This window comes from Trematomus bernacchii, unplaced genomic scaffold (assembly GCF_902827165.1).
Source record: "Trematomus bernacchii unplaced genomic scaffold, fTreBer1.1, whole genome shotgun sequence".
Lineage (NCBI taxonomy): Eukaryota > Metazoa > Chordata > Actinopteri > Perciformes > Nototheniidae > Trematomus > Trematomus bernacchii.
In genome coordinates, this window is record NW_022988045.1 from 8,820 (window position 1) to 35,777 (window position 26,958).

The window sequence follows — 26,958 nt, forward strand, 5'->3', positions numbered from 1 at the left end:
CCTCACCTGTGTCTTGTTTGTGTGATTGGTCTTGTGTGTGTTTTAGTTCTGTTTTTTCTGTCTGTCATTGTTGGTTCCTTGTTTGTCTTTGACTGTGTCACAGGGTAGTGTTCTATTTCGTATAAGGCTTCGCCCTCTAAGGCTATCGCTATTGGGTAATCCCACTGCACGTGTGCAGCACTGACAGACTTAATCCACGCCCACCTATGACGTGGGCCCCACCTACGGCCTCACTTCCGTATAAATAGGAAGTAGGCCTGACCATCTGCTCCCATTTTTCTTCAGCACTCCGTTGCAGAAGCACTGGCCCTCTGGCCCACAGACAGCGGAGAGAGGACGCTCTCGCTGCTGCGGCCGAGGATGATTAGCTAGTCCAGGAGTCTTACTCCGTGGACCAAGACTTTGATTTATGGGATCCGAGTGGCGGGCAGCAGTCAGGCGACTCCTTCCCCTCCATTCACGGATCACCATGGGGTTCCCCCGGCCCCATCCTCCCTCTCCTCCGGACGGGGGAGACAGGGCGGGGGCTCGGGGTTAGCCCGACATATGAGTTACGACCGGCTGTGGCTGGCGCGCTTCAGGGAAGGAAGCGGCTTTACACAGACGATACAGGTAAGTACTGCCGGGGATGGGAGCACGCAAACGCGGCTCTCACTCCCCAGGTGTCGTGCACTCATTGTGTCCGTCTCCCTCTGGCCCACAGACAGCAGAGAGCGGACGCTCTCGCGGCTGCGGCTGAGGATGATTGGCTAGTCCAGTAGTCTTACTCTGTGGATCAAGCCCTTGATTTATTGGATCCGAGTGGCGGGCATCAGTCACGGATCACCATGTGGTTCCCCCGGCCCCATCCTCCCTCTCCTCCGGACGGGGGAGACTGTCAGCCCGACAGCCGAGCCTATGGGTTCGGCTGCCGGGCTGACACCGGGTCACCGGGTCCCTCTATCCGCCATCTCGGAGCTGCCGTATAGGCGGTATTCTCCAGGAACTCCCGGAGATCATCGGAAAGGCAGCCGCCTAATGAGATCTCCCCGTTCCCCCGGTTTAGGAGAGCTCTCCTCCGGATGACATAAAAAAGCTGTATAAGCGGCACAAACCGGCTGTCTTTAAAACCTGTCGGTTGATTAGACAGCACGGGCTTGTTTCCTATGTCACAGATATGCCTCCACACACCTCCGCTCATTCCTCAAGCGGGTTTGAGCGTGAACGCGCCTCAATGTCCGGTTTACGAGCCTTCTCTTAAATGGAGACATGATGAGAGCCGCTGTGCAATACAACGTGTGGAGGTGCATAAGCCAGCTGGGGTTAACCGGTCGGTTAACAGACAGCGGGGCTCGCCGTTTGAGCCGGCTGTAACCTGTCAGTTAGCAGGCAGCAGGGCTCGCGGCAGAAGCCATGCTGTATTTAACCAGGTGGTTATTAAATAGCAGGGCTTGACGTTTAAACCTGATGCTCCTAACCTGTCGGTTAGCAGGCAGCACGGTTTTTTCCTCTGTCCCAGATGTGCCTACTACACACGGTCGTAATGAGCCCAGGGCTGTTATTACGCACTGTGTGAATAGCTCTGCACACACCTCCGCTCATTCCTCAGCAGGGTTGAGCGGGAACGCGCCTCAATGTCCAGTTTACGAGCCTTAACACTCCTAAACAGAGACAGGGTGAGAGCCGGTGTGAGATGCAGCGTGTGGAGGCCCCCTCCGGCTCTGACGTGGCTCGTCACCATGACAACCACAGCACTTTCCAGAGCATGTCGCGCGCTCTCAGAGTATTACTCAGAGGGCGGCGCGTGTGTTCGGTGGACAGATGGTTAATATTATGCAGCAAGGCCCACCGGGTAAGCCGGCTGCCCCTAACCTTTCGGTTATAGGCAGCATGGCTCGCTGCATAAATCTGCTGTCTTTAAAACCTATTGGTTTTTAGGCAGCTCGGTTTTTTCTCCTCTGTCCCAGACCTACCTCCTACCACAACGGTTGTAATAAGCCCACGAGTGCCATTATTACAGTGTGGACAGCACTGCACACACCTCCGCTCATCCCTTAGGGGTGTTGAGCGTGAACGCACCTCAAGGTCCGGTTTACGAGCTTTCTCCTAAACGTGACATAAATGAGAGTCTGTGTGAAATGCAGCGTCTGGAGGACTCTGGCGTGGCTCGTCACCATGACAACCACAGCACATCCAGAGCAGGTTCGCGCGCTGAGTGGACGGCGCGTGTGTTCGATGGACGGAGGGAAGTACTGTAATATGCAGCAAGGCTCCCCGGTTAAGCCGGCTGCCAATATCCTATTGGTTACTTGGCAGCATGGCTCGCTGCTTAAGCCGGCTGGGTTTTTTAACTTTTCAGTTAATAAAACAGCAGGGCTTACTATTCAATTCGTCTACCTTAAACCGTACGGTTATTAGGCAGCACGGATTTTTCCTCTGTCTCAGACGTACCTCCTACCCACGGTCGTAATGAGCTCACGCCCCCCAGGTGTCATGCTCACTAGGTACCCATCTCCCTCTGGCCCTCAAACAGCAGAGAGTGGACGCTCTCGCTGCTGCTGCTGCGGTCGAGGATGATTGGGCAGTCCAGGAGGTTTACTCCGTGGACGAAGCCTTGAGTCCTGGGTCCGAGTGGAGGGCACAAGTCGGATGACTACGCCCCCTCCATTAATGGATCAAAGGGGCCATTATTACGCCGCACACACCTCCGCTCATCCCTTAGTGGTGTTGAGCGTGAACGCGCGGTTTACGAGACTTCTCCTAAAACGGCGACATAATGAGAGCCTGTGTGAAATGCAGTGTGTGGAGGGCTCTGGCGTGGTTTGCCACCAACCACAGCACATCCAGAGAATGTACACCCGGCGCTATCAGAGTATTACTCAGGGTGGCGGCGTGTGTGTCTGATGGACAGATGGATAAGAGGCGGATGGGCAGAGGGTAGTCTCTGCAGTTCGCCTCTCCCCCCCCCGCAGTTCTACGGGATAACAGGGAACCCTGTCATCCCAGGAACAGTGTCTCGCGCTCCGTGCAGAGCGGCAGGAACTCTGTTAAAGGAAGCCTTTTTCCAGGGTTCCTCAAGGGGAAGAAAATCAGGGGTTTTTACTCCCGCTATTTTCTGGTCCCGAAGGAGACGGGGCGGGGGGAATGAGACCCATCCTCGATCTGTCAGTGTTCAACAAGGGAATGGCCTTTTCCCATGCTGACGATCAAACAGGTGCTGGAGCATCTGTCAAGCCTGGGTTTTCATTATCAAATGGAAGAAGAGCTGTCCTCTTCCCTCCCAGGTTATCATTTAACTGGGAGTGGAATTGAACTCAGCCCGCATGAGAGCGCGACTCTCACAGCGGAGAAGGGAGAAAGTGACAGCTCTCCTCCGGCGCGTCACACCCCGCGGGGCGGTGACAGCCCTCTCCGTGATGCAGCTTTTAGACATGATGTCAGCTGGTCACGTGGTGATCGCCCTGGGTCTCCTTCACTTGAGGAGACTCCAGAGGTGGTTTATTCGCCTGCGCATCGACCCTGTGCGTCAGAGGAGACGCATGGTGTACATTCCTCCTTCCGTGGGTTTGGTTTTAACCTATTGGAAAAATCTCCACGTCTTGTCAGTGGGGGTGCCCCTGAGCAGAGTGACGTCACACACCGCAGTGTTCACAGACGCATCTCTCGCAGGCTGAGGAATGTGCATGTCGCAGGCAGGGGGGGGGGGGGGGACAGTGGCTGGTTCATATGTCTCTCCATATAAACGTGCTGGAATTACTCTCCGTATGGAGAGTAATCCAGCATTTTTTCGCCCCGTTACGGTACAATCAACATGTGTTGATTCGAACAGACAACAAAGCAGCGTGGACTACATAAATCACCAGGGAGGTGTACGATCAGCGCAGCTGCTTCACACACCAGAGCATCCTACACAGCCAAATGGACAGCGTTCCGTTTGTCATGTAGGGAAAAGCCTGGACCCCGTTACGGTCACCCTGCCTCACGTGCTGTCGTTCCTCCAGCTGTTGCTGGACAGGAACTGGCTTATAGCACGGTTAAAACATATGCTGCTGCCATTTCATCTTGCCACGTAGGTTTGGTGTCAGCATGGTGTTTAGTCACCCTCTGACAAAACGTTTTCTACGGGGAGTACAGAGACTCAGACCTGTGTCACGCGCTTTGGCGCCTCAATGGGATTTGGCTTTAGTGTTACGTGCACTGAGAAAAGCTCCATTTGAACCTTTAGATCAGGTCCCCGTAAAAGTTCTTGTCAGCCAAAGTAGCTTTGCTCTTGGCTTTGACATCAGCTAAAAGGGGTGAGTGATTTGTCTGCTCTCTCTGTGGCTCCGTCATGTCTCCAGATCCAAGGAGATGGCAGCTTAGCTGTTTTGCGCCCTAGCCTGGTTTTTATGCCAAAAAAATTATCACAGGTCTCTTTTTTAGATCAAGAGTGATAACTTTGGAGGGTTTTTTTCCTCCTCTTCACATCAGAGGAGGAAGCCACATCTCATCTCCTCCGTCCCGTGCGCGCGCTGTCATGCTATACGGCATGCGCGGCTGTGTTGCGCAGTTTCCAGCGTCTGTTTGTGCATTACAGAGAGCGCTCAATGGGGCAGCCTCTGTCTGCACAACGCCTGTCACACTGGCTGTGTGAGGCTGTGTCACAGGCGTATGTCTCCTCGGGGGCGGATCCTCCGGAGAACATCAAGCGCACGGCACCAGAGGAATTGTATCAACCTCTACGGCGTTGCACGGAGGACCGACAGTGGAAGACATTTGCATTGGTCTTCCCCCTGTTCTTTTATTTGTTTTTATTTGAGGGATGTCTCTCTGACACACTCAGTACTGAATGTCCTGTCAGAGTGAGTAATGTCGGGGACACAACTGTGTGCCCTCTCTCCTGCCTGTCGGCACTCAGAGAGCTGCCCTGTTTCCTCTCTTTTTTCGTTGTAACAAGTGGGACTTTGGTCTCTACTTTTTAGAACGACAGGTATTCACCTTCATTCCCTCATGGAGAATATTCATTTTAAATGCTACATTTCCAGGGACTGTGATGCTCCATTACGCATGGCGCAATGGACATAGGTTATTAAATTGAATAGGTGTGTTTTTTGTGCTCCTGGTAACGGACGGACCAGTGGGGCGTGGACTACATCCTGCTTCGCCCTTAACCCAATAGCGATAGCCTTAGAGGGCGAAGCCTTATACGAAATAGAACTGGGGTTACGTATTGTAACCCAGCTTCTATGAGTATAGGCGCAGCCCTCTAAGGTTCGGGCCCCACTGGCTCCGTGAATAGCTGAAGAAAAGCTGTTTGCGTGGGAGCAGATGGTCGGGCCTACTTCCTATTTATACGGAAGTGAGGCCGTAGGTGGGGCCCACGTCATAGGTGGGCGTGGATTAAGTCTGTCAGTGCTGCACACGTGCAGTGGGATTACCCAATAGCGATAGCCTTAGAGGGCTGCGCCTATACTCATAGAAGCTGGGTTACAATACGTAACCCCAGTTCTGTTGTCTACTTTGTTACCTTGGATTAAAGGAATTATCTTGGAAATCTGCATTTGGGTCCTGCCTGCTGCACTCAACCCTGACAGAAGGAACCAACCAGAAATGGGCCCAGCAGATCCATTTGAGGTGGATTTACTAAATGTTACCTTTTCTTTGGCTAGCTGCTATGGTAGGTGGAGGGGAGCGTCCAGTGTTCAGCAGAAAGAGGCTGCTCTGGCAGAGGCTCACCAGGTGGCAACAGTGGATCCATGTTTAGTTAAGTTCTTACCTGACTGGATTTTGGATTTCCTTTCGACATGTGATTCCCGGCCTGCTAGCCCCAGGCATGCTAGCCCCCTGCCTCCCAATTCCCAACCTGACACCATACATCTCGGTGTGTTCCGTCTGAAGTCAACCCCTGCTTCTTCCCCATTTCCTGCTCCTGTCCAGGAGCCGTTCTCGGGCACTCGTCTGGCTTTTGGAGGTCCACGGAGCCTCCAAAAGGCTCCTAGGAGAAGGAGTCGCAAGTCCAGGCTAGCAGCCCGAGCCCCAGAAGCCATGCTTTGGGCTCCAGTACAGGCCCACACAGCCATGGTTCCGGCTCCAGTTCTGGTCCCAGCAGCCATGGTTCCGGCCCCAGTTCTGGTCCCAACAGCCATGGTTCCGGCTCCAGAACCGACCCATACAGCCATGGTCCAGGTCTCTGTTCCGGTCCTAGCAGCCATGGTCCCGACTCCAGTTCCGGCTCCAGTACTGGCTCCTCGGCCGACGCCAGCCCCCCGTGTTTTGTCAGTAGTTCGGCCCACTCCAGCCCCTCGTGTCCTGTCGGTGGTCCGGCCGACTCCAGCACCTCGTCTCCTGTTGGCTTCCGGCCGACGCCAGCCCCCCGTGTCCTGTTGGCTCTACGGCCGACGCCTACCCCATGTCCTGTACCGTTGGAGGTCCCGCCCGACTACTCTTCTGACGGGGGGTCCTGCCAACCCTATGTCCTGTGCCGTTGGCGGTCCCGCCGACTACTCTTCTGCCGGGGGTCTTGCCAATCCTATGTCCTGTCCCGTTGGGGGTCCCGCCGACTACTCTTCTGCCAGGGGTCCTGCCAACCCTATGTCCTGTGCCGTTGGAGGTCCCGCCGACTACTCTTCTGCCGGGGGTCTTGCCAATCCTATGTCCTGTCCCGTTGGGGGTCCCGCCGACTACTCTTCTGCCGGGGGTCCTGCCAACCCTGTGTCCTGTCCCGTTGGATGTCCCGCCGACTACTCTCCTGCCGGGGGTCTTGCCAACTCCATGTTCTGTCCCATTGGGGGTCCCGCCGACTACTCTTCTGCCGGGGGTCCTGCCAACCCTATGTCCTGTGCCGTTGGGGGTTCCGCTGAGGGTCCTGCCAACTCCACGTCCAGTATCGTTGGGGGTCCTGCCAACACCTGTTCCGCTGTGGGTCCTGCCAGCCCCATGTCCTGTTCTGTTGGGGGTCCCGCCGACACCTGTCCCGCCGGGGGTCCTGCCAGCTCTGTGTCCTGTTCTGTTGGGGGTCCCGCCGACACCTGTCCCGCCGGGGGTCCTGCCAACTCTGTGTCCTGTTCCGTTGGGGGTCCAGTCGACACCAGCCCTTGCTACATCCGGGGTCCCATTGACACCAGCCCATGCCATGTTCGGGGTCCCGTCTGCGCCTGTCCGGTCGGCTCCGGTTCCTGTCCCGCAGATACTGGGTCCTGCCCGTCCTCCGGTGTTGTCCCGTCAGCGCCTTCCTGCCCGTCCTCCGGAGCTGTCCCGTCGGCGCTTTCCTGCCCGGCCTCTGGAGCTGTCCCGTCGGCGCCTTCCTGCCCGGCCTCCGGAGCTGTCCCGTCGGCGCCTTCTTGTTCGCCCTCGAGCCCGGCCCCCTGATTTCCCCAGCCGTGGCCTTCGCCCTCGAGCCCGGCCCCCTGAGTGCCGCGGTCCTTGCTCTCATGCCCGGCCCCCAGAGTTCGCCCGCTGTGGTCTTCGCCCTTTTTTTTAACTCTGCCTTACCCCCGGGCCGTCCGCCCGAGACCCCTTCCGGGTCCTCCGCTGTGCCCCTGGGCTGTCAGCCCAAACCCGTCCTCCAGACCCCCTCCACCCACCCTGCTGGACTTTTTTGGGACGTCTGGGATCCGTCCCTTGAGGGGGGGGTACTGTCACGATCTGTCTGTGTTGTGTTTTGTCTTGTCTTTTTCTGTCTTTGGTTTCCTGTTTTGTTTTGAAAAGTGTTCACACCCGTCTTGCCTGTTGCTTCCTGTCTCTGTGTTCCCTCCTGCCTGATTGCCCGATTGTGTTCACCTGGTGACCCTGTGTTTTCTCCTCCCTCCTCACCTGTGTCTTGTTTGTGTGATTGGTCTTGTGTGTATTTTAGTTCTGGTTTTTCTGTCTGTCATTGTTGGTTCCTTGTTTGTCTTTGACTGTGTCACAGGGTAGTGTTCTGTTGTCTACTTTGTTACCTTGGATTAAAGGAATTATCTTGGAAATCTGCATTTGGGTCCTGCCTGCTGCACTCAACCCTGACAAACATGTACGATGAGATGCATCTTGATCTGATTCTGAATGACTTGTTTTGAAGCAGATGGTCCCCCGGTCCTGTCTCTGACCCGGCACCATGAGTCCTTAGCTGCTGCTCCTCCTGCTGGTGGCTGCAGGGAGCGCAGGTAAACACAGGGACTCAGTGCATTCACTCAATGCTACACTTCACTGCAAAACTACTCAACAGTAGAACAAATAACCTGCAGACATCAACTAGTTGTTAATTAACATGCTTATTAGCAGTATATTGGCTCTTTATTAACCCTTAGATGCACGAGTGACTGGACCCTACACTCTTCCATAAGTGGGTCAAAAAGGACCTGTATTAGAATAATATGTATTTTTATGCCATTTTTGTCATTTTGGTTATGAAAGATCACTTTAGTATTATATTTTGGTTTACACTAGAAATATGTTATATTTAATTTTTCACTATTTATAATTTTAGACATTTTTTTTACATATTGATGCAAAGATCTCCGCTATTCTGAGACCCTCACAGTATTCCAGTCCCTTTTCAAAACTCATAGCCCACCCCCCATCAATCCATGCCGGTTGATCAAGTTTGATAGTCCTATACCCCCCACCCTAACCTTCCCTTATATTGTAAAGTGATTTTGAGTCCTTGAAAAGCCCTATAAAAATATAATTTATTATTATTATTATACTGACAGGTATCAGATCTGGCTGTGTAAAATAATCTTCCTGAGAGGTGTCACCTATGATGTAGTCTGTGTGGTCCACAGTGAATGTATTCCTGACAGCAACAGGTGATAAGAATCAAAGGTTCCCATAGGATCCCATAGAAAATGCATGCGGGTCATTTTTGACCCACTTATGGAAGCTTGGGGTAGCAATACAAAAACTACAAATTCTTCAAATTTTAAATTTTAAATTTGAATGGCATGATATCCAAAACATGTTTTTTGAGGAATAGCTGGAATATGAAATGATAACAATTTTTTATTACAAAGATACTTCAAGAAAACCACCTCACCGGGTCAAAAAATACCCACTTATGCATCCAAGGGTTAGTCATTATAAAACACTTATTAATGCCTTATTCTACATGACCATATTCTACAAGTAATAACCCATTAGTTGAGAGTTTTTCCTCAATAACCCTCTAATTAGTGCTTATTGATTGTAAGTAAGGACGTTGTTGTACATGAGTCTTAATATGCTCAATATGGGCCTAATAAGGCAGCAGTACCACACGAATAGTAATTCTCCCATAATAACACTTAACAGATATGATCTATTCTTATGTAACAAGACATGAAACTATAAGTGTTAATTAAGTCTAAATAACTCAAAATGAGGTATTTCTATCTAAGAATATGTTTTGGGGTGTTGACAGTTCAGCTACCAATAGCAAGGTGATATTGACCTGTATGTTTCATATTTATTACATTGTTATTTATTAAAGTTAATATACCAGAAGTCATGTTCAGGTTGGGAGTCACACTTTAGTTTCTGTTGATTTATTTATAATTGGATTTCTTTATAATTTGTGTACGTGCTATGTTTGAATTCAAAGATGTTTTTTTCTGCACATTTTTTGCAATAAATTGTTCATAAATGAGTGTGTGAACGGTGTGTGTGTAGAAAGCTTCAGAATATAGAGAGGAAGGAATGTGGACGCTTTGGTTTCTGTAAGAGATTTCTGCTGAGAGAGGAGGAGAACAATATCATGGAGATAAAGACATTTGAGACAATTCCAACATTTTAGGAAAACTGTCGGAATAATCAAATATAAAATACGACGAGTAAAGTTTAAATAATAATTAATCTGAGCAATACTCTATGTAATAATAATTAATCTGAGCAATACTCTATGTAATAATAACTAATCTGATCAATACTCTATGTGATAATAATTAATCTGAGCAATACTGTATGTAATAATAATTAATCTGAACAATACTCTATGTAATAATAATTAATCTGAGCAATACTCTATGTAATAATAACTTTATTTATTATTGTGATCAATCAGCTGTTATATAAGGAAGGGGTGGGACTGAGCCACAGGAAATGGTCTCCAGCACGGAACGGGGAATCGGTACAGTCTTCACGTTACACTGATCATTTGTTTGTTTGAATTTATGGAAGAAGTCAATAAATCCGCCAGAGGAAGGCAAAGAAATCAGCGCCTACAGAGTTTTATTTGGACTGTTTTTAACGTGTGAGTCAAGAAGCGGATCCCTGTTAATGTGGCACAGTTTTAAATATCCTACAAGAATGGGCCACGACATAGCCAAAGACTCCGGACCGCTGGAATAACTGATGTGAAAGACGCATCGCTGACTGGAATCCCGGCTTGGATATTTGTGAATGGAAGAAGGAGACTCCGCGAACAGAGAGTATGGATTGCGCAACGATCAGCTGTTGAGCCATGTGGATGGATGCGCCCTTAGCATTCGCCTATACTGCCTATGCCCAGGGCCGGCCCTGAGTACAAGGTCCGAGTTATTCTTCTTTTAATCAAGTACACGATCTGAGTACTTCTACTTTTAGGAAATCATGAATCCACCTTTTTAGAAAGTGTATATACTGCCCTCTTCTGGACAAAGGTGGCTCTACACTCATCAAAATGTAATCCATCAGGAAATGTTAGGGTTTTATACTTTTTTCTGATATTGAAAGAGTTACAGAAAAAATACTTAAAATGTGTAAATGTCCAAAAATGAGCAGATTCTGCTCTGTGATTGGTTGATAATAACAAACGTTGTGTTACTTTGAATCCTATATTTCTTTCATAATTGAGCTAATTCTCACCAGTTAAACTATCCCGAATTATCCATTACTTCTCCTTGTTTACAATGAACCCATGCACGTGCAGAAAGAAATCGCAGAATTACTTTTATAGTAAATAAAACGTTAAAATGTGATAATTGTCAAGCAAGTTTTGAAGCCTCTTTTTTTCCTTATGACTTCTGGGCGGATTTACTATTGTTTAGTCTCAAAGAAATGTCAAAAATACGATATATTCAGGAAGTGTAAGTCAAAGTGAATCTAAAAATACATGTATCGTGTTTGTAAAGTGAATTATAAGGCTTAATTAATTGCCTCCAAGAGTTGTGAGAACATCCACTGTAGCTGCTGTCAATCAACGGGTTAACTACAACACCTGACTTCCGGTTTGGTTGAAGAGCAACCTTTGAGTCATTTTTTGGCTTCTCTAAAAATGCATATCGATTTGACTGCTTTTTAAATGGTTAAAAACACTTATTTGATGTTGAATCTTTCCTGTTTAATGTGCTATACTTCATGTTGTCATATATTTATTTTAAAACATATATTAATAAGAATTTCTATAATTTTTTCCTGTTTTATTTTACAATAGTTATTTGTTATTATTATTTTAATCCATCTATTTATATATTATTTCATGTATCTTTAATATCAGATTTTTAACTTTAATTCCAATGTATTTTATATTGAATTTATTTATTAACTTTATTTTTATTTCACATTTTCCCTTTTTTTAAATGTCATTATTTTTATTGCAAATATTATTATTATAGTTTATGCTAATTTATAATGTTCATATAATATTACATTTTGTATTTACTTTATTGTTATTGCAAATGTTTCCTTTTTTAATTTAATTTATTATTATTATATTTTTATTTTATTGTAAATATTATTATTGTTTTTTGCACATTTTTATTATATTATTTAATTTGTATGTACTTTATTTCTATTACAAAATTAAAACATATTTTTTAAATACTGCCAAAAGCTGCAGTAAAATGTAAAGAAATGTATAAAAATTCCAGCACTCAATTAAAAGGATGTTTTGTTGTATTTCTTGAAAGACACCAAAACAATAAAGGAATAAAAGTAGATTTTCCATTTGTATAAACATCTTTTATTGGATATTCTGAACTTGGAGGGTCTGGATTTTCTCCCACGTCTCCCCTCCCTCAGAAGACTCATAGATTTGGGCTCCAGACCCCAAAGTAAAGACCTTTTTTCTGCCTGCTTTTAAAACTAACACTTGGTCCAGTCCATCCAAAAACCATTCACTTCCTACAGCGAAGAATAAACAATGGGAGAGTCGACGTACAAACTGTTTTACAACGGGATAAACACATCAGTGCCAGTGGGTCGGGTAACTTTCAAAACCTCTCAAAACTCATTCTGTGTGCCTTTTAAAGGTCCCCTATTATACTGTTCATCCATCAATATATCACAGCTCTCAGATATATCCAGAGCCTGTCTCTGATTGGCTGAAACACCAAACAGATCATTGCAGCATCCCATAATCCCCTCTGTTTCAGCCCTGTTTCCAAAGTGCTGATTCTCTGTCTGTTACTTTAGATGAAAATAAGGAGCCCCTCCCCACGCCCCTCTGAGAGAGATTTGGTTACAAAGAACTCAATGGTGCTCTAGGAGGAGATTCAGGTGATAAGGGGGGGGGGGTTACCTTGGTTGCTGATTGGCTAATGGTTACACAAGACAAAAACATCGTTATGACATAAAGTGGCCAAAATCTGATCAGCTCATTTTCAGACAGGTTTTTATAGAAATGGATCAAAAAGAGAGAGAATCTTTGTTCCTGAAACTTTCAGAGTCTCTTTACACCGAGGGGACACATGTTGATGAAGAAGAGACATGAAGAAGAGTGTTTATGTGTTCGGTGTAATGACGAACAACGTCCTCCACAACTTCTGTAGTCCTATTCAGCCACATGGTAACAACCATCGTTTTTCAGACACGTCAACTCTTCAGAAATCACCAGTGGGGTCAAAACGTGATCTGTCTCTTCAATGTGTCTCAACCACAGACCTTATTTACAGATATTATCCTAAACCCTATGGAGAAATTGCATTGCTTTTTGTCGAAGGAACCGGAAGTGGTAAAATGCTAACTTACTTCCGGGTTTTAGGACGCGTCACTGTGGCACTCTATTGGATTGATTTGTTAATATGACAGAAAGTATCAAATGTACAAGCGTTACAGTAAAGATTTTTACTGTTAAAGTGAAAGTTATATTTTCATCTTTTTTTCCCTAAGATTCTTTTTTTTTTTTACAGAAATATGACTTTTTCCGATTTTGAATTTAGTTTCAGAATTCTTTCAAATTTCCAGAATTTGGACTTTTATTCTCAAATTGTTGACTTTTTTCAAATTATGATTTCTTTTCAGAATTTTGACTTTTTTTCAAATGTTTCTTAATTTTGGACTTTTTTCAGATTTAGATATTTTTTCTCAGAATTTTGACTTTTACAAATTATTCATAATGTTGACTTTTTTCACATTTTTCAGAATTTAGACTGTTTTTCTCCAAGTATTGACTTTTCTCAGAAATTGAAAACTACCATATTCCTATTTGACAGAAAGCCGTTTCTCACCACATCGTAGTACTTGCTGGCGTACTGGTACAGCTGATGTAAGGCCAACTCGGTGTTCAGCTCGTGTGTGTGTTGCTGCAAAACAAAGGTTCAAACGCGTTAAAAAATCACCTAAAAATAGACATTTCCCATGTTCTGTTTTCCCCTTTCCTATAGGGTGTTTTTTATATAGCTTTTAGAGCATGTAAACGGTCTGCAAAGGCTAAAATCTCAAAGTTCCGGAACACAGTGACATCACTTGGAACACTTGTGCTTCTATTGGCCTCTATAAGGGGCGGGACATCTCTAAGTTCCACCAATCAGAGCAGACTAGGTCCCTTTTTTTAATAAAATACACTTTTTTTGTTTGTTTTCCTCCGATTTTTGATTGGAAATAACTTTGTAACTGTGTTTAAAAGTTGCTATATAAGAAAAAGTTAATGGTTATTTTTATTTATTTGGTTTTACAGTAGTGTCTATCCACACACACATGGTCAGAGAACTTTGTAGGAGTGTCTGTTATTCAAATCGTATCTACATTTTGTGTGTTTTTTAAGGTGAAACCAAAGCTAGAGTTCCAGACGTTGCTGCAACACGCTGGAGCCACTAAAGACACTTTCACCATGAAGGAGGTAAACATGGATTTATTTGTATTTATTGGAGGTTTTATGTACATTTTGAATGTCTCTCATGCTAAATATGTGATGTATTGGTCCTGCAGGTGATGTTCTACCTGGGTCAGTACATCATCCAGAAGCAGCTGTACGACCAGAAGCAGCAGCACATCGTCCACTGCTCCCAGGATGCACTGGGGCGAGTGCTGGGGGTCGACAGCTTCTCTGTTAAAGAGCCACGGTGAGGATGATTTATTAGTGTTTGTTTTGGTCTGCTCTACAGTAACAACAACAACAACAACAACTGACTGTTTCTCAGCAAAAGGGACGTTTATGCCAGTTATGGAAAGCAGTTTATTTGACTATTTTTAATACTATTACCATAGATTATCAAATAAAAACCGTATAGCAGGTGTTGAACTTCATATACGTTGAATTTAGTAAAAACAAATATCTGCATTTAAAACCCTGATATAGGATGCAGAAAGTAATGCATCTCATTTAATATAATATGGCATAGTGCAACAACACAGCAAGTACGTATATAATATAGTATCACATATCAAAACATGATAAATAATAATATATATTTGTATGTTTGTTTCAGAGTTCTCTTCGCTATGATCACCAAGAACCTCGTGGCGATAAAAAGCCAAGGTAAGACCGCTCAACTTTTTACTTTAGCGTCATTTAAATGTCAAGATTTAACACAGTTCTTTATTTATTACCAAAGGGGGGATTTAGCTTTCACAATTGCTTTGAAAAACACATTTGATGGACTCATTGCCTTTGGAGACACCGTGCCGTCAGACGGGAGATGTACTTTTTGAAGTAAAGGGAGAACTACTGTGCTCTTGGAAACGATTAAATAATAAACACATTGGTTATATAGACATGAGTGGGGATGAAATGGTTAAAACAAAAGCATTGTTTAGGAGACGGAGCTGTGTTTGAAGTCTAAAATAACTTCCTCATTTCCATGATGCAACTGTTCCTCTTCTCCGCTTCCTCTTCATAAAAAATGAACGCGTCTTTCTGTTTCTTCCTCAGATTCACCACCGAGCCCCATTGAACCCCAAAGTGAGACTCAGACAGACAAAGGGGCCGAGGTGAGACTCAGATCAAATATAAGTGTCGTGTTTGAGTCCGTTTTGAGCAAATCTTACCTCAAAAATCTGAATTAGAAGCCGGTTTATTGCCAAGTAGGTTAACACTTACTGGGGATTTGCTTTCGTGCACACATAGACACATTATTAGATATTAAAAATTGTAAGAAAAGGACCAAAAGTAGGACAAGATATTTGTAAATATGTGCAGAATTGGTTATTTCAATGCAAATGTTAGAATTGAATATCAACACATTGACACGAACGGAATAGTGTGCCACAGTGACGCGTCCTAAAACCCGGAAGTAAGTTAGCATTTTACCACTTCCGGTTCCTTCGACAAAAAACAATGCAATTTCTCCATAGGGTTTAGGATAATATCTGTAAATAAGGTCTGTGGTTGAGACACATTGAAGAGACAGATCACGTTTTGACCCCACTGGTGATTTCTGAAGAGTTGACGTGTCTGAAAAACGATGGTTGTTACCAAGTGGCTGAATAGGACTACAGAAGTTGTCGAGGCCGTTGTACGTCATTACGCCGAACACGTAAACACTCCTCTAAGTTTGTTTGCCCTGTTCTGCTTGAAAGCAAGTCCCTGCCTCCTGCAAACTGTTCAAACAAACGCTTCAACTCGTACCATTTAGAATCTGTATGTTTGAATATGGATCTTAAGTTGGCGTGACGTTGAAGCAGCGACCCTGCTGTAGTTCGTTGATAGCATAACGTTAGCATTTTGCTTCAGGCGACTAGATTTATGATTATAAAATGATAAAAGTAGGGTAGACATGTGGAGATTATCCTGAACAAAACGTGATCCGTCTCTTCAATGTGTTTCAACCACAGACCTCATTTCCAGCTATTTTCCAAAACCCTATGGAGAAATTGGATTGCGTTTTTGTCGAAGGAACCGGAAGGAGTTTACTTCCGTGTTTTAGGACGCGTCACTGTGGCACTCTATTGAAATGGCAGTAAGAAACATGCAGTAATGCTCTAAAAACAACAACTGCATGCATTCATTTTTAGATACGTTTTTGTTATTTATCAGAAACTTTTAATGAATGACTTTTAATGCCTAATTTAGGAGAATATTTTAAATATTAAAGCGCATGTAGGGGCATCATTTGCTACAGGGATTATGATGGGAAAAGGCAAAGAAAAAATGAAACTGACAGAGTTTTAAACAATATTTTAGAATATCTAATAAATGTGTGTTTGTGCTTTTAGGAGGCAGACTCAGAAAGCCGCTCTTCATCACCAGAAGGGCAAGGAAGACGAAGAAGGAGAAGGAGGAGCAGCGGCAGGAGCAGCGATGCCGGTGAGTTTAATTTTAATTTTATTTATAGAGCGTTTTTCATGGTACTCGCTCCTCTTAAAGGGGACCTATCATGCAAAATGCACTTTTTGATGTCTTTATACATAAACATGTGTCCCCGGTGTGTCAGGGAACTCACGCAGCGTCAGAGAATAAAACCCCCTCTCTTTTCCTCCGTACCCAAATCTCTAAAAACGGGGGAACAACGGAGCTGATCCAGATTTGCGTCCGATATGACGTAATATCTGAAATGTGGACCCACGGCCCTATCAGAAACGTTGCTATCAGAAACAATGCCCGACTGTTTTGGACGTAATATGGTCGGTGTTTACATTAGCATCGCTAACACTCAGAGCTAACCTGTACTGGAGAGCATGTGTGTGAAGAAGCAGGAAATAAAAAGGAACTCACCTTGTGGTATAACCGGCAAGAGAGAAAGCCTTTGAGCTCCATACTGTTTCAGAAACAATCCTTGATAATCCATGATATGGCGTTTCATCACCGCAGTATTTAGTTTAGACGGTAGCTGCCGGGTCCCGCTTGAGCTCAGACCCCTCCTCAGCACTTTTGAAACAGGAAGTGAAACAGAGGGATATGAGGCATGGCTAGAATGGGTGATCTTTTTGGTATTTTGAGCAAAACACTTCATAGACATGTTTTTTATATATTTGTATATATCTGAGACCTATGCTATTGCCTACAAATAGCATGATAGGTGACCTTTAAGTCTGAGGTATTAAACTCCATCACTGCTTCTCTCTCTCTCTCAGGACCCTCACACAGCACAGAGGGTGGTGAAGCTGAGAAAGAGGAGGAGGAGGAGGAGTCAGGGGAGGAAGATAATGAAGAAGGAGGGAGGAAGGAGATGAGGGTCTGACAGCTACTCCCTGACGTTTGATGAGAGTCCCCTGTCCGTGGGTGTGTGATTGTAGGATTGGTGAAAGGACAGACACAGCAGCCAATCGTCAGACTCACACAGCACCGTGAGTATTTACACACATTTAGTTGTGTTTTTAATAATGTTCATTTCTTTTTCTCTGTTTTATTAAGGCATTTACACACTTTAACGATTCGTTTGAATTTTTTTTTCCAATTTATTGTTAGTTTGTTTTCAGAGTGGGTTTTCTATGTTTAGTGTGTAGTTTCACTGTTAGCTTACACATAATAACCCTAAAAGGACACTCATTAGCCTTTCTTGTATTCATTGGTGTGTGTGTGTGTGTGTGTGTGTGTGTGTGTGTGTGTGGTGTGTGTGTGTGTGTGTGTGTGTGTGGGTGTGTGTGGTGGTGTGTGTGTGTGTGTGTGTGTGTGTGTGTGTGTGTGTGTGTGTGTGTGTGTGTGTGTGTGTGTGTGTGTGTGTGTGTGTGTGTGTGTGTGTGTGTGTGTGTGTGTGTGTGTGTGTGTGTGTGTGTGTGTGTGTGTGTGTGTGTGTGTGTGTGTGTGTGTGTGTGTGTGTGTGTGTGTGTGTGTGTAGTCTGGCAGGTCAGAGATCACGGTTGCCGCCTCAGACTCGGAGAGCGACAACTTCAGCGTGGAGTTCGAGGTCGAATCCGTCGACTCGGACGACTACAACGAAGACGAAGCTTCTCTGATATCCGCAGACGACCAGGTAAATATTCATCTGTTTACATTTTAGTATTTAAAGAGACCCTATTCTACTTTTGGGGCGGGGGGTTTCCCTCTCCTGTAGTGTGTTTTAGTGCATGTAAATGTTCTGCAAACGCTAAAATCCCAAAGTTCCGGAACACGGTGACATCACTACGGAACACTCGTGCTTCTATTGGCTAGCGCTCCAACACATTGTACGTGAAAAGTATTTTAATGAATACATTTATTTTATTTATTTAAAATGTTTCTATGAATAAAAAAACAAGTTCATTTTTTAGAATTAAATACATGAAAGAAATAATGTAAAAGACTAAACATACCAGAGTTTTTTTCTAGAAGGAAAAGTATAATTTCTTTACATATACCCTGAGTTTTGTGATGCTCCTATTGGCTAGCGCTCCAACACATTGTGCGTGATAGGCTAAGGGGCGGGACATCTCTAAGCTGGTTGACCAATCACAACAGAGCCGGCCAGCTAACCAATCAGAGCAGACTGAATATAATGTATGAACAAATTGATTGTTTTATATATTTTGTTCTCTGTCTGTGTCCAGGTATACGAGGTCACCATATTTGAGGCGGACGATAACGACTCGTTCGATGAAGACACAGAGATCACTGAAGCTGTGAGTGTGCACACACACACACACGCACACACACGCACGCACACACACACACACACACGCACACACACACACACACACACACACACACACACGTCTAACAGTGTGTGTTTCTCTCTCAGGATTACTGGCGCTGTGTGAAGTGTGACGAGTTGAACCCGCCTCTGCCCGGAAAATGTCTTCGCTGCTGGACGCTGCGTCAGGATTGGCTGTCTGAAGCGTCACTCCCCCCAAAGCCCGCCTCCTCCAGTCCCAAAGACCTGCCCACAAAGCCAACCGACCAATCAGCAGCCAGAGAGACTCCAGGTAGAGAGAAGCTGTTTACCTGTTTACGTCATATGCTCAATTATTCTGACCTGAGCTCCTCCTACAACGCAACATATATAATAAAATACAAATAAAAAGTAGTGCAAGAAGTCTATAAACATGTAAATAGAACAAGAACAGAATATGAAATTAAATAATGTACATTAAGACAAAATTAAATACGGTTTATTGCGGTGATAACTATTTATATAAATGAGTAGATTGCAAGATGTGGGAAATAACAAAACGATCGATATTAGACGTACATTTTAAATTCTCTCTTACTTTGGCATCTTTTACTGATGTTCGCTTTGTCTCCTGTAGGTTCAGATGGCGAGGAGAACGAAGGAGTGGACGTCCCCGATGGGAAAAGATCAAAAGAGACGCCTCTTTTGTCTCAGTGCTTCTCCGACTCTTCAGCCCCAAACTCTGAGGAGCTCCTCTCTTCCTCCCAGCCGTCCTCTTCCTCGCAGCAGAACACTCCTGACTACCAGCCTTCTTCGTCCTCCATCGACTCCCAGGAGCTCCTCCCATCTTCCCTCAACACTCCTCGTCCTCCTGCTGGAGTCCCTGATCTGGAGCGCAGTGTTTCTGCAGAATGGCGTCTTCCCGACTCCTGTCTGGATCCGTGTCTCATTTGTCAGTCGCGTCCGAAGAACGGCTGCATCGTTCACGGAAACACGGGACACCTGATGTCCTGCTACGTGTGCGCCAGGAAGCTGAAGAAAAGGAACAAGCTGTGTCCCGTGTGCAGGCTGCCCATCCAGTCCGTCGTCTTCACCTACATCAGTTAAATCATCCCAGAATAACATCCAACATCTCCCGGGTTCCTTCCATCTCAACCATTAGGATGCGTAAAGGTTTTGTTCAGCAGGATAGACACTACAAAGGAACTACAGCACATGACTTAACATCCCCAATGCTAAGCTAAAGGCGGCTAATCTTTTCATTCAAACGCATTTAAAAAAACACCCAGACGAGCGAACAGGAAGTTGAAGAAATGCTCATTCCTGCACCACTCCATAATTACCAAATTTCAGTTGACTTGCGTCTGTTCGTGCGCACTCTCTCTCGCTTTAGGTGTCTGACAATCTATTCAGGAAGCTGGAATTATTTAATATCTGTCAATAACCGCCTAAAAAAGAGACCACAATCTAAAACATTTGTCAATTTCTGGTATTTTTTCACTTCCTGTTTCTGTGTGAGACGCATTGTTTCCCGCTCATGACAGAAATGTGTCATTTTTTTGTTACTAATGATGTTCTTATCATTGAGAAAGTTCCGAGAAGTTCTTCGAAGTCTGAAGTATTCAAATAGTTCAATTTATAGTGATTATAAAACAGAAAAACACTTTTATTTAATGGAAGAAAATGTGGTATTTACTAAAGAAGGGAAAAAGTGCATATTTTTGGATATAAACAATCTTATGTTGAGCATCAATGCACTCTCAGTTTTGGTCTTTTTTTTAAATGGGAAATTGACAAAAAATTATGCTTAAACCTAAATGTCAATTAAATTATTTTTCGTTTTGAAGCAGTTTTTCTTCCCCTGGTGTCTTCTTCTGAAATGTCTCACGTTAGAAAAAGGACATAAGGAACACTCCTGAACTGTTGTAATGTTATAATATACATTTCTGTGTCAAGTCTTGCTTCACTAAATGCATCATTTATTTACAACGGAGTAAATATACCTTGTAAAAACTCAAATAAGTGTCAGATTGTTTCTTAAAAAAAACTCGTACTGTTTTTATTTAATAGATTTCCCCGATAAAAAACTAACTTTGATTCTAATTCAAAGAAAAAATAGACATTTTCTTTATGGATAATTCTGTAAAAACTCTATTTTATCATACATTTTTTATTGCAACATCTTCAACACAGAAAACAATCCAGGTTGCACAACGTTTTGGATTCATTCAAGCATCCTTATTTGATCAGGAGCTCTTTTTAAGTTAGATATCAGATCAGGTTTTGCATCGTTGATTGTCACCGGAGATACTTCAAGGTAAGAAGTGTTCAAAAAACTCTCGTGAGGAGGTTTCCAACGTTGGACTATAATCTTTTGAGCTTCAGTCAAGCCAGATTTTTGGGAGTTTTCCGCGTAAGAGAAAGGTGAGATTCATCATTTAGAAGATCTTAACTAATAACCTTCCCCCAAAAGTGTAATTTTACTCCTGGACACTCCCATACAACATGTAAGAAAGAGCCAATGGGGACAAAATGAACAATAAGGGTCTAATTATTAGTGTTAGATAGAATAGAATTGGGAGGGATGAACCCCTCTGTAATGGTCTCACATGCAGAGCTCACAGTGACATGTGTCCTCTGCTTTTAACCCATCCTAGCACCAGGAGTCTAGTACTAGGAGCAGTGGGCAGCTATTGTACAGCGCCCGGGGAGCAATGGGGGGTTGTCCGGTGCCTTGCTCAAGGGCACCACGGCAGGGCCCTGGAGGTGAACTGGGCCCTCTCCAAGTAGCAGTCCACACTCCATACTTTAAGTCTGTTCGGGGACTTGAACCGGCGACCCTACAGCTCACGGTCCAAGCCCCGACTGACTGAGCCACTGCCTGAGAGATATGCTCTATGACAACATTTCAGACGTATATACTGATGGTTTGGGTTTTTTGAAGCACTAACATTAACACAAATTGCATCCAAATATCCAATTCTTGTCCTAAAGAGGATATTTCCCCTATATATATTTCTGGGAGTTAAGATCGTTATAAATAAACAAAACTATTTGTTTGGGACTCAGAATAGGATGTTCTTTCAAATCTGAGGCTTTACAGGCAGACCTTATTCTAAAAGTAAAAGGAGAGTGTTTTTGACCAATTTTTGAAAGTCAAGAATATACAATATATGTATTATATATAATATATACCTAAAAAGGAGAAGTCCCTTTTATTGGCGCTATCAGTTCTTCTTCCAAGATGAAACGTTATCCTCATCTATAGCTGAGAGATCGAAATGTGAATGCCCAATGATATCGTTTAAAAAGTACACATATTATTTATAAATGATCCCAATTAAACCCCATTGTCGCTTTACTTAGTGACGCATTACAGAGTTCTTTTTTTAGGAGTATTTTTGTAAATATTTGAGAGATTATTCAGAGAAATAGACCCATGAACATTTGTTTTAAGGGCTTAATTATTTCCTTGACAGTTTCCTGGAAAGAGATATGTAATATGTTTGTAAAAATGTGAATTTCTATATAAGAAATACTATAAAAATGGTCTTTAATTTATTATATTTGCCATATAATATATGTTTGCAGTGCACTGACAGGTCTATATTCTTTCCAGGAAACTTCCAAGGAGTGTCTTTTTATTTATTTTGTTTATTTAAGATGCTCATGTGTATTTTAAGCTGTGAGCATTTCAATAAGAAGATCTCTAATATTTTTCTGTTTGAGCTGAATAAAATATTACTTCTGTTTACTTGTTGTTGTTGACTTTCTATATTTGCTTTATTACTTTGGATGCTTTAACTTGTGTTTATATATATATATATTTTTAAAAAAACATCAAAGTTATCAACCAGATGTACTAAATAAGTTCTTTTTTTTTAAATTAAATACATGAAAGAAATACACTTTTTCTAGAAAGATAATTGTTTCACATATACCCTCACGCTCCTATTGGCTAGCGCTCCAACACATTGTACATGATAGGCTAAGGGGCGTGACATGTGTAAGCGTTTTGACCAATCACAACGGAGCCGGCCAGCTAACCAATCAGAGCAGACTGGGCTCTGGTTTCAGACAGAGGGTGAAAAGAGGTGCTGCTTTACTTGAGTATTTCCATGTTATGCTACTTTGGACTTCAACTCCACTACAGTTCAGAGGTACATGGTGTACTTATACTCCACTACAGTTCAGAGGTACATGGTGTACTTCTACTCCACTACCACTACAGTTCAGAGGTACATGGTGTACTTCAACTCCACTACAGTTCAGAGGTACATGGTGTACTTCTACTCCACTACAGTTCAGAGGTACATGGTGTACTTCTACTCCACTACAGTTCAGAGGTACATGGTGTACTTCAACTCCACTACAGTTCAGAGGTACATGGTGTACTTCTACTCCACTACAGTTCAGAGGTACATGGTGTACTTCTACTCCACTACAGTTCAGAGGTACATGGTGTACTTCTACTCCACTACAGTTCAGAGGTACATGGTGTACTTCAACTCCACTGCAGTTCAGAGGTACATCATGTACCTCTGAACTGTAGTGGAGTTGAAGTACACCATGTACCTCTGAACTGTAGTGGAGTAAAAGTACACCATGTACCTCTGAACTGTAGTGGAGTAGAAGTACACCATGTACCTCTGAACTGTAGTGGAGTAGAAGTACACCATGTACCGTACATGGTGTACTTCTACTCCACTACAGTTCAGAGGTACATGGTGTACTTCTACTCCACTACAGTTCAGAGGTACATGGTGTACTTATACTCCACTACATGTATTTAATACCTTTAGTTACTTCACAGATGTGGATGAATGATGTGAAATATAATCAAGTGTTAATCAGACTTTAGTTCCACCTGGAGTAAATTCACAAGCTACCCTGCAGTATACAAAGTCATTCAAACTAGCTGCACCTTTACCAGCTTTGAGAACACTTTCATGATCAATCATTATAAAACATATATATATTATTCTGAAATGGACCAATCTGCACAATGACTACTTTTACTGTCGCTACTTCTACTTTGACTCAAGTACAAGATCTGAGTACTTCTACTTTTACTCAAGTACAAGACCTGAGTACTTCTACTTTTACTCAAGTACAAGACCTGAGTACTTCTACTTTTACTCAAGTACAAGACCTGAGTACTTCTACTTTTACCAAGGCCGGATTAACCATATGGGCAACCTGGGCAAGTGCCCAGGGGCCCTTGAGCAAAGAGGGCCCTCAGTGACAAGATAAAAAAAAAAAAAAAAAGTATTTATTTTTTGTATCTTGTCTTTTCCGGGCACAACCTCACTCATCATACATTGTTTTAAATGACACTCACTCTTCACCATAAATAACACAGCTTTTCTATAGGGTCAAATTAATATTTTCTAAACCGTCTCTGTACTGTAGGTCTCACTATGTATGCGCTCAACTTTATTACTACGCGGCGGCGGTGTATAGCCGAATCACAGCCCCACCCTCACTCATGTCTCATTTTGTCACGTGAGCTGAATAAATGGATGGTGCAGGTAGCAGCCAAACATAAATAATAAAATTATAAAATGCAATAACGTGCTTTAACCAGTAGGTGTCCCTTTCTATCAGCTGTGCACCGTTATGGCGTAAATACAGCCTATCTACCAATTGGATCAAATATAAAAGTCAGCCGAATTAGTGTTGATACTGCAAGGAGACGTATTGTGTGAAAAGAAATGTAAGATGTTGTTTAATTGCTTATATATTTAAGATCCACGTCAAGTTTTCAGTTTTGGCGGCAGTTCCTGTTTGTCTAGAAGTCTTCTCATCAGGGCTCTATACATAGAGTTAACTACGGCAGATATGTCATATTTAATGCAGCCGAAACGTGTATTACAATGCCGTTATGTGATGACTTTCAAAGAGAAAAGCAAGCACACTCGGAATAATGTATTATTTAATTTTGTTATACAGTCTATGGTTGCTACAGAGGATTGTGGGTAATGTCTTCGGCCATCCAAAACTCATAGAAAACGACTTGTTTCTCAGAATTGAAGGGGAAAACGTGACAAAAGCATTGTACACACACTAAAACCTATCAATGTCGTTTAATTAACAAGATAATCTGGTGTTTTTGAGTTGATGAGTAGTGGAGATATCACTGTCAAATCAATCGACAGTAAGGGGAATACTTACTTCCGGGTGTACAATTCTCCGTTATCCAATGGGAATGGACGCTGCCTTTAACAGCCTCCGACACAAACGAATGCCGTGCTTCCATGAGCGTCAAATCCCGCCGCAGATGGGAATACATTGCAATCAGTTGAAAGCTATTTGCGTCTGTTTATGAAGCTGAAGGAGCCTAGGAGCGTCCCAACTGCACGCCACGGGACCCTGACCAAGCATCGCTCCTGGACGTTTATAGAGTGAGAGTGTGTTGGTATTTCTGATTCAGAGGGGGACATTGGGTGGTCCCCACTGGCCAGTCAAATCCTCTGGAAAAACTCCAGTTCCACATTTTTATTCCACTCCATCGCCGATGCGCTTTAGCCACTATTACAACTCTGTGTTGAAGACTGTCTTCACAACACATGGGCAAATACATGCATTAAAACAGATTTGTTTCACTATCCAACTGTGCCGGGGACAGCTAATGTCATGTAGCTGTATAAACTATAAATGCTATCCAGCTAAAAACTTTGACCGGAAGGCCGGAGGCCGCTAGCTGGACGTGGCCGCTAGCTTGCGCGTATGTAAAAGCTAAACACACTACAAAACTCAACCTAATATCCAGGAATGAAACGATATAGAGACTGTGCTACAGTGGAAGAAATAAAAGCAACATTATTAGTGTTTTAAAGAAATAAACTCCCCTTGGGTTGAGAGACTTACTGTAGTCCGGTGTCAGATCAAATTAATGAAAGTGAGGTGATTGTGGGTAAGAAGCGTACGTGACGTCACATTGCCGTCAAGTGCGACGTAACGTTGCCGTGGTAACGACGGAATCTTCTTCTGGTTCATTGTTGTTATAATACAAAGCATTTGAAATACAGTCAGTAACCATCGTCATTCCGATGTGGGGGGAGTGGTTTTCACCATCATTATCATCATTATTTATTTTTAAATGACTAATATTAGCCTACAATAAGGGGGACATGATCAAATAGGAATATAATTGTCTTTTAAATAACGTAAACTAAAGGGAACAATCTATTTGACACAGCTGAAGCTCTGGCCTTCCTTAAAAACTAATTTCATAAACATCACAGTTGTATTACAAACACTGCACTGTTTTTAGAGAACATAAGTTCGTAACTAATGCACCATAATACATTCTGACGAAAAATAAGAATTATTATGAAACATAATAAAATAAAAGAAGCCTCCCGTGAGTTACTACAGGCTATAAAGTAGATTTTAAAACGTTTTATAGAGTAGAAAGCTCAAGGATGTTGTAGAAATGTGTGTGTCCACCACGACAAAGGAGCCTCATTCACTTTACATTGGGGTTGTTTCCGTGATGCAGACACATAAATGTAGCAGAGTCCGTGACTCCACCACGTAATGCGGTGTTAAGGAGTCGTGGTCATTTCACGTATTCTGGTGAGACCAGGTTGCCTTTATAGCCCAACTTTAGCCACCTTTAGCTTAACGGTGGTGACGTGAAGTCATGTGACCGTGCTGTAGTTCCTTTATAGCCCAACATTAGCCACCTTTAGCTTAGCGGTGGTGACGTGAAGTCATGTGACCGTGCTGTAGTTCCTTTATAGCCCAACATTAGCCACCTTTAGCTTAGCGGTGGTGACGTGAAGTCATGTGACCGAGCTGTAGTTCCTGTATAGCCCAACATTAGCTTTTTACTTCAGAAATCCTAAAGTGGTGTTAATATGTGGAGATTATTCTGCTGAACTAAACGTGTAAGAATCATAAACGTTTGTTTGACACAGAGATTACTTCAATACTAACCTGTTATAACTAAAGCCTTGAGGTTTAGTTATAACACAGAAACAAAGCAAACACGTCATTTCCCAACCAGGAGAAACACTTTTGAAATCAGCTCACTCTCAGAGTTTCATGGATTATCAAAGAAGTTTTATTATTTTTTTGGTACATAGCAAATGACAGCATTTATTACAGTGATGTTGAACATCGTCATGATTTCTGGAGGATTCTGCTGTGTTCAGAATTTAAGACGATTTGCTTCATCGTAATCTCATGGAAACCAAATTGGTCAAACTCTTAATTTTTTCAAGTAGAATTTGTGATGCAAAAATCATCAAGAAATCAAGAAAAATCTTCAACAAAAAAATGTGTTAAAAAAAGCAACATTCTTCATAACAAAATCAAGAAAATTACGAAATAATGGTCAATATTTTTCAACAAAACGAGTCTCAACAAAATCAAA

General features: G+C 43.4%; 1 pseudogene; it reads left to right on the top strand.

Annotated features, from left to right (window-relative positions):
- The first annotated feature begins 827 nt into the window (after positions 1–827).
- LOC117473276 lies at positions 828–21,208 on the top strand (annotated as a pseudogene).
- The last annotated feature ends 5,750 nt before the right edge of the window (positions 21,209–26,958 follow it).